Consider the following 7,043-nt stretch of genomic DNA (forward strand, 5'->3'; position numbering starts at 1 on the left):
GGACCCTGAGATCATGACCTGAGCCAAAGGCAGCGGCTTAACCCACTGAGCCACCCAGGCGCCCCTTGAGACAACTTCTTTCAAAGGGTACCCAGATGACCTATAAGGGCCCCTAAGTTTGGAGTGTGATCCTTGCTCAGCATTTTGAGATGATTTCCAATGCTTGTGACCTTGATAAAATATAGACTTTGATTAAAAAATACCTGAGAGTTCTCCCTACTACTTTTTTTTTTTTTAAAGATTTTATTTATTTATTTGACAGACAGAGATCACAAGTAGGCAAAGAGGCGGGGGTGGGGGGGGAGGAGCAGGCTCCCTGAGGAACAGAGAGCCCGACGTGGGGCTCCATCCCAGGACCCTGAGATCACGACCCGAGCCGAAGGCAGAGGCTTTAAGCCACTGAGCCACCCAGGCGCCCCCTCCCTACTACTATTTTTGGTAACTGAAAGGTGGCCTTGAGGGGTTTTTTTTGGTTCATGAATTTTCCCTCTGACATAGGAAACAATCCACAGGAAAGGTCCTTTTTTTTTTTTTTAAAGATTTTATTTATTTATTTGACAGATAGAGATCACAAGTAGGCAGAGAAGCAGGTAGAGATAGAGGAGGAAGCAGGCTCCCTGCTGAGCAGAGAGCCCGATGTGGCGCTCCACCCCAGGACCCTGGGATCATGACCTGAGCCAAAGGCAGAGGCTTTAACCCACTGAGCCACCCAGGCGCTCCAGGAAAGGTCCTTTTTGGCACCAAGAAACAAAGGCTACTGAATTGGGGAAATGTAACTCTTGATCAGTGATGCTTTTAGAGACAGATCTTGCCCAAACGGGAGAAATGTGAAAATTAATAGAGGAAACCTGAACTAAAATTTGAGTTGGGAAGACTTCTAGAGAAAGCTCTCATCCCCTACCACCACTAGACAGTTATCTCAAATAGTTATCCCAAACAGTTATCCCTTCCTATCCCGACTGGAAGATGTCACTACTTTACTACCCTCCCAAGAAGAAGGAAAATGTTCCTCTGCCCAGCAACAAGCCCAAACAATGGCAAAATGCTGCAGCTCAGCCAATGAAAAGCCACTGTCACCCTGAACTCTTACTTTCTTCCAATGAACCTTCAGTTTTCCTTTGCCAATGACTTCCTTGCCTAACCCTCCTTTTTATAACAGCCTTCTGTTTTGTAAAACTCCTTGGAGTAACTCTTTGCTCGATGAGATACTGCTTGATTCATGAATCACTTAATAAAGCCAATTTAATCTTCAGATTTACTCAGTAGCATTTTGTTTTTTTAACAGGAGAAACCATGAAGAAAGGACAAAGGGCAGGAATAACTGCAGGTGGTTATCCCAATATTCAGAAGAGTGGGAGCATGAAGGAAACCTTGTTAACATTTTTAGGTACGTTTTTATAGAAATTCTTCATGTATGTTGATATATATTGCACATTTGATGTAAATACATAGTTTTAGGAAAATGTATACAAAAAACACTCTTTTTTTTTTTAAGATTTTATTTATTTATTTGACAGACAGAGATCACAAGTAGGCAGAGAGACAGGCAGAGAGGAGGAAGCAGGCTTCCTGCTGAGCAGAAAGCCTGGTGCAGGGCTCAAACCTAGGACCCTGGGATCATGACCTGAGCCAAAGGCAGAAGCTTTAACCCACTGAGCCACCCGACACCCCAAGACTACTCTTTAAAAAAAAAAAAAAAAAAGGATTTCTGCTAGGGGCTCCTGGGAGGTTCAATTGGTTAAGTGTCTAACTCTCGATTTTGGCTCAGGTCATGATCGCAGGGTCATGAGACTGAGCTCTGTGTCAGGCACTGTGCTGGGCATGCCGGGAAAGCATGTCAGGAAAGCAGCAGAGTTAACTGCTTGTTAGATCAAGTGATTTATTTCTCTCAGTATATGAAGCAGGAGGGCACTGAGAACTCAGCCATGTCATTAAGTAGGCATTTATTGTATAAGCACAACTAAAAATTTTGAGTGGTTCAAAGAGAGGAAAAGTTTTTATCAAGGTTCAAAGAGAGGAAAAGTACCACCATATTTATCAAGGTTCCATATTTATCAAGGTTCAAAGAGAGGAAAAGTACCACCAGGTAATGTGTATGTATAATTTGTTACAGGAATTTGAGCCTTATGCCACTGTGGGAGCTGGTTAAGCAGTCTCTATCTAAAAGGGAAGATGGAGGAGCGCCTGGGTGGCACAGTAGCTTAAAGCCTCTGCCTTCGGCTCAGGTCATGATCCTGGGGTCCTGGGATTGAATCCCACATTGGGCTCTCTGCTCAGCAGGGAGCCTGCTTCCTCCTCTCCCTCTGCCTGCCTCTCTGCCTACTTGTAGTTTCTGTCTGTCAAATAAATAAATAAAATCTTTTTAAAAAATAAATAAATAAAAGGGAAGATGGAGGGGCACCTGGGTGGCTCAGTGAGTTAAGTCTCTGCCTTGGGCTTGGGTCGTGATCTTGGGGTCCTGGGATCGAGCCCTGTGTTGGGCTCTCTGCTCTTTGTTTATTTATTCAAATAAATAAAATCTTAAAAAAAAAAAAAAGAAGGGAAGATGGATATAAAGCGGGGGACAGCCAGAACAGCTGGAACTCGAGTCAGAGATCAAGCTAAAATTCGCCTTAGCTTTCCCTATTCTTGCCTCTAACTTGGTAGTGTGGGCATCTGGCAGAAGACCTTCCTGAGCTAAACACACTCCTGGCCCAGGAGTTGGGGAAGTTAAAGGAGAATATAGGGGAGGTATATATAGCAGCTATAAGGCTGGCTTCTGCCACCCGCCAATGATGATAAGGAACAGCCCATTCTGCTCCCTGAAACCTCACACAAGGATCTCCTTTGGGAATCCCCTCTCCAAATGTAAACACACAGGGAAGGGAATTCTGGGCAATATCCTTCAGCTTAACCAGGCTGCCACAGCGTGAAGCCACTGACCCTGGTTTCTTTTTAGTACTCCATGTGGCCCCCCTCTTGGTATGCCCTGAGAAGAGCAAGAGTTTATTTAGCACATTTTAGTGATTCTTGATTTGATACTGTGATACAGGTAATTTTTGTTTTTTTCTTTCTTGTACAGAGAATGAGACTTATCCACTGTTTTTGTTTTTTTCTCTTTCTCTCATTGCCACCCATATACCAAACCACTTTTCTCAACTGCTGTCCCCCATTTTTTTTTCTGTTATAGGTCAAAATCCTTGAAATTCAACATTATTAACTCCTATTATGAAGATAAAAATCTCAAAGTTGTTCCAGTTTTGCAGGATAATATCTGGGTTTGTTTGTTGTTGTTGTTGTTTTTTTAATAAATAAAGTAGTCAAAATGTACATGTTAGCAGGACACCATTGCAGCTTAATAACTCTCAAGTGAAAAAAAGTGAGAAAAAAAAAACCTTCTGAGAAAAGCATAGATAATGAAAATGCTTAGCATATATTCAGCTCTCAGAGCGGGGACTGGAATCCACATGGCCTCTGCTCACACTTCTGTCCTATCACCTCTTCCCCATATGTAGTGCGGCTCAGGAATCACTTGGCAACACTGGCTCCTTTCTCATTTGCCTTTGGGGAGCACAAAGTCTGCTGTGAAGAATTGGAGGCAGGAGAGACTGCTCCCTAATAATGGGTTAGTATTCAGGGGAGTTGTGGGGCTGACACAGGGACCTCAGTGCAAGCTCCCTCCCACACACCCAACTATGATGGTTTTGAAAGAGAAGTTGAAGTGGGAAGGAATCGTTTTCACCATAGTACCTTGGGTGAGGTGTGGTGAGGTCAGGCACTGATCAAGAGAAAGAAAATGGTTTGGATTTTCTGTACTCAACAGCTCTCAGAGAACACATCAGGTCACTCAACGCCACTCAGGGGAAGCACCAGTTTGGTCAAAAGGCAGAGCGATGGGTAACTGTGGGCAAGCACCTTTATTCTGGTCTTTGCGGGAAAGAAAGGGTTAGATGAGGCAAACAGGTTTAGGGTTGGCTAATTGGAATAATTTCACCAGGCTCTACGTTCTCAGGGCTATCCCAGGATACCTGATCCTTGACCCTGGCATAATCAGAGTGTGTGTATGGTGGTCCAGAGTATATAATTCAGATAAGGGAGATGTTTGGTGTTGTGGACTTAATGGGTCATTCCAGAAGAACTAACCACCTTATAGCCAGGGCCTCAAAACTGGATCAAGATACAACTACTCATACAATCTTGTATCACAGCAAGCAATATTCTTTCAAAAAAATGTATGTAAATGATCATATGTTTTGTTACTTCTCTGATCCCCAAACTTTAATACTTCCCATTGATTCTCCTGGGATGAAATAGTTCATCATTCAAAAACTGTATATATATATATATATATATATATATATATATATATATATAGTAATTGCTTTTTAAAGAGTTGAAAAGCACCACATGCGGTCCAAATGAAATTTTCTGACTCTCCTGAGCCCCCAGAGAAATGAAGGCATCTAAATGTACATAGTTTTGTACATAGTTTTGTATACAGGCATCTTCTGTACATAGTTTCTAATCAAGCTAAAAGCTTACAACTCCGAATGAAAACAGAGAGACCTAGTTCACTAATGTCCAACAGGGCTTTCTTGCTCACCCTGATGAGGAGATGGTCAAAGGGACTGCCCAGTATCACCTAGTCCACCAGCAGTCTTTTGCTAGGCCCAAAAAACCCCCACAAAAACAAAAACAAACCTAATTCAAGCAAGTAACTATTAAGCTCAGAGAGGTGCCATAATTCCTCTTTCACTTCTTAATATGAAGTGCTGTTTGAAATAACTGAAAAGTAATCCCTGAAATGACAGCAAATAACCCAAGGGGCCCGCCTTCTGGGGTGATGACTTACTTCTTGGAGCACTGGTGCTGCTTCAAAGTACATTTCTCTTTTTTTTATTAACATAAAATTGGCATATAACATTGTATTCATGTCAGGTGTAGACATAATTCAATATCTGCATATACTACAAAGTGACCACATTTCTAACTACCATACAACTGACCTCTTTCACAAAGGTGTATTTTTCTGTATTGGTCAGGAAAATTCTTCAGATGAGGTTGTGACTGCTGAACCAGCCTTCATTCCACTTGGGTTATCTCATCCCTCAATATCTGCCTACTAGAGCACCTGACCTCAAGGAGAAACATTACATTTGGACAGGCTCTTTGCTGCTGCTGGACAGTTCAATTTGCTCTTTTACTTCATTCTTTCCTTCTCTCAATGGGAAAGGAAGCCAGAAAAGGGGCTCGTGAGCCAGTCTAGAAGATCTCTCTCTTTTGGGTTCAAGAGTGCAGCACTTAAGAATGCATACCACAGGGGCACCTGGGTGGCTCAGTGGGTTAAAGCCTCTGCCTTCAGCTCAGGTCATGATCCCAGAGTCCTGAGATGGAGCCCCATATCGGGCCCTCTGCTCAGCAGGGAGCCTGCTTCCTCGTCTCTCTCTCTCTCTCTGTCTCCTGCCTCTCTGCCTAATTGTGATCTCCGTCAAGTAAGTAAATAAAATCTTTGGGGAAAAAAAAAAAGTGCATACCACAGAACCAGAGTGTTTCAGTGTGCCATCTGTAGGTGTCTGTGACTCTGCACTTCAGTTCCTTTCCACTAAATGGTGATGGTAGTAACATCTACTGCTGGATTGCTATGATGTTAAATGAAATTGAGTATTCAGAAGCAGTGCAAACCACAGTGAAGGTGCAATACATGTAAACTACTGTAATCTTCATTTCTATCTGACAGGTACTATGGCTTTGAATAAAAGCCTTCTCTGAGCCTCAGGGATCCTGCCTACCTATTAGCACTCTCCTGGGGAAGGTGCTTGGGTTGCGGGGGAGGGCAAAGCTTAATGGGTAAAGTGTTCTTTCAAGGGGGTATTAACTGGATAATTTTAATAGACTCCAGACAATACAAACTTCGGTACCATTTGTTATGGATGAGTGGCTTCCACAGAGGAGCCTGCATCTGAAACAAAAATATTTATTGAAAGGAATTAAATTTGTGATAATCTATTTACATAAATAACAGGGAATAAAAAGGCATGTCAGTCTCTGTGAGAGGGTACATCTTGGGGCGATCTTCACTTGTGAATTCAATTGTTTTTAAACCACAAACATTAAAGGTGCATCTCTCTGTAGGTACTCCCAACAATTAAAAAAAAAAAAAAAGTCTCTTTAGATTTCAGAGCTTAGGTGAGATACCTTTTGTGGACACAGAGGTGAAAAGAATGGAGGCCCCTAAGACCCTATAGCTGAGGTGGTCCAAGAAGACCAGGTGTGGGCAAACATTTTCCAGTTAGTGAGATGGACATTTGTGGAAAAGGCCTGGATCTGTGGTACCAGTATGAGCAATTCCAGCCCTCACTGTGAAAGAGGGTGTACATGTGACCATGCTGGTTCCCATCTCTGGAAAAAAGCATAGTGGGCACGTGTGATGACTCCTAAAACCAGAGGGAGGCTCATAATCAGGCCAAGGTCTTAGTCTTTCTTTCAGGGAAGCCATCAAAGATTATTGCATCATTGATGAATAATGGAGAACTGTCAGACTTGAAGGGATTTGAGAGCCCGTTTGGCGGAGTCTCTCTTAACGGACAACATGAAGATATCTTCTTGGACCTGGCTTCACGGTCTCTTCATTCTGAAGCACTACTTTTTTTTTTTTTTTTAAAGATTTTATTTATTCATTTGAGAGAGAGAGACAGTGAGAGAGAGCATGAGCGAGGAGAAGGTCAGAGAGTGAAGCAGACTCCCCATGGAGCTGGGAGCCTGATGTGGGACTTGATCCTGGGACTCCAGGATCACGACCTGAGCCGAAGGCAGTCGTCCAACCAACTGAGCCACCCAGGCGTCCCACACTACTTTTTTGATATAATTTTAATATTTGCCTCAAATTGGCTGCTTGCATTTTCTCTCCAGAACCAGACTTTATACAGTGTGAGCTGTGATGGAGTCATCATGGGGTTTCTTAAGAACACCTGATTTTTGTAGGACCCATTTTCTGTAATTTTGTCTTAATTTTCTCTTTGTACATTTTCACTCCTCTGACCGCTCTTGCTTTCACTTTACCCATT

The sequence above is a fragment of the Neovison vison genome, chromosome 2 (assembly GCF_020171115.1).
Source record: "Neovison vison isolate M4711 chromosome 2, ASM_NN_V1, whole genome shotgun sequence".
Classification (NCBI taxonomy): domain Eukaryota; kingdom Metazoa; phylum Chordata; class Mammalia; order Carnivora; family Mustelidae; genus Neogale; species Neogale vison.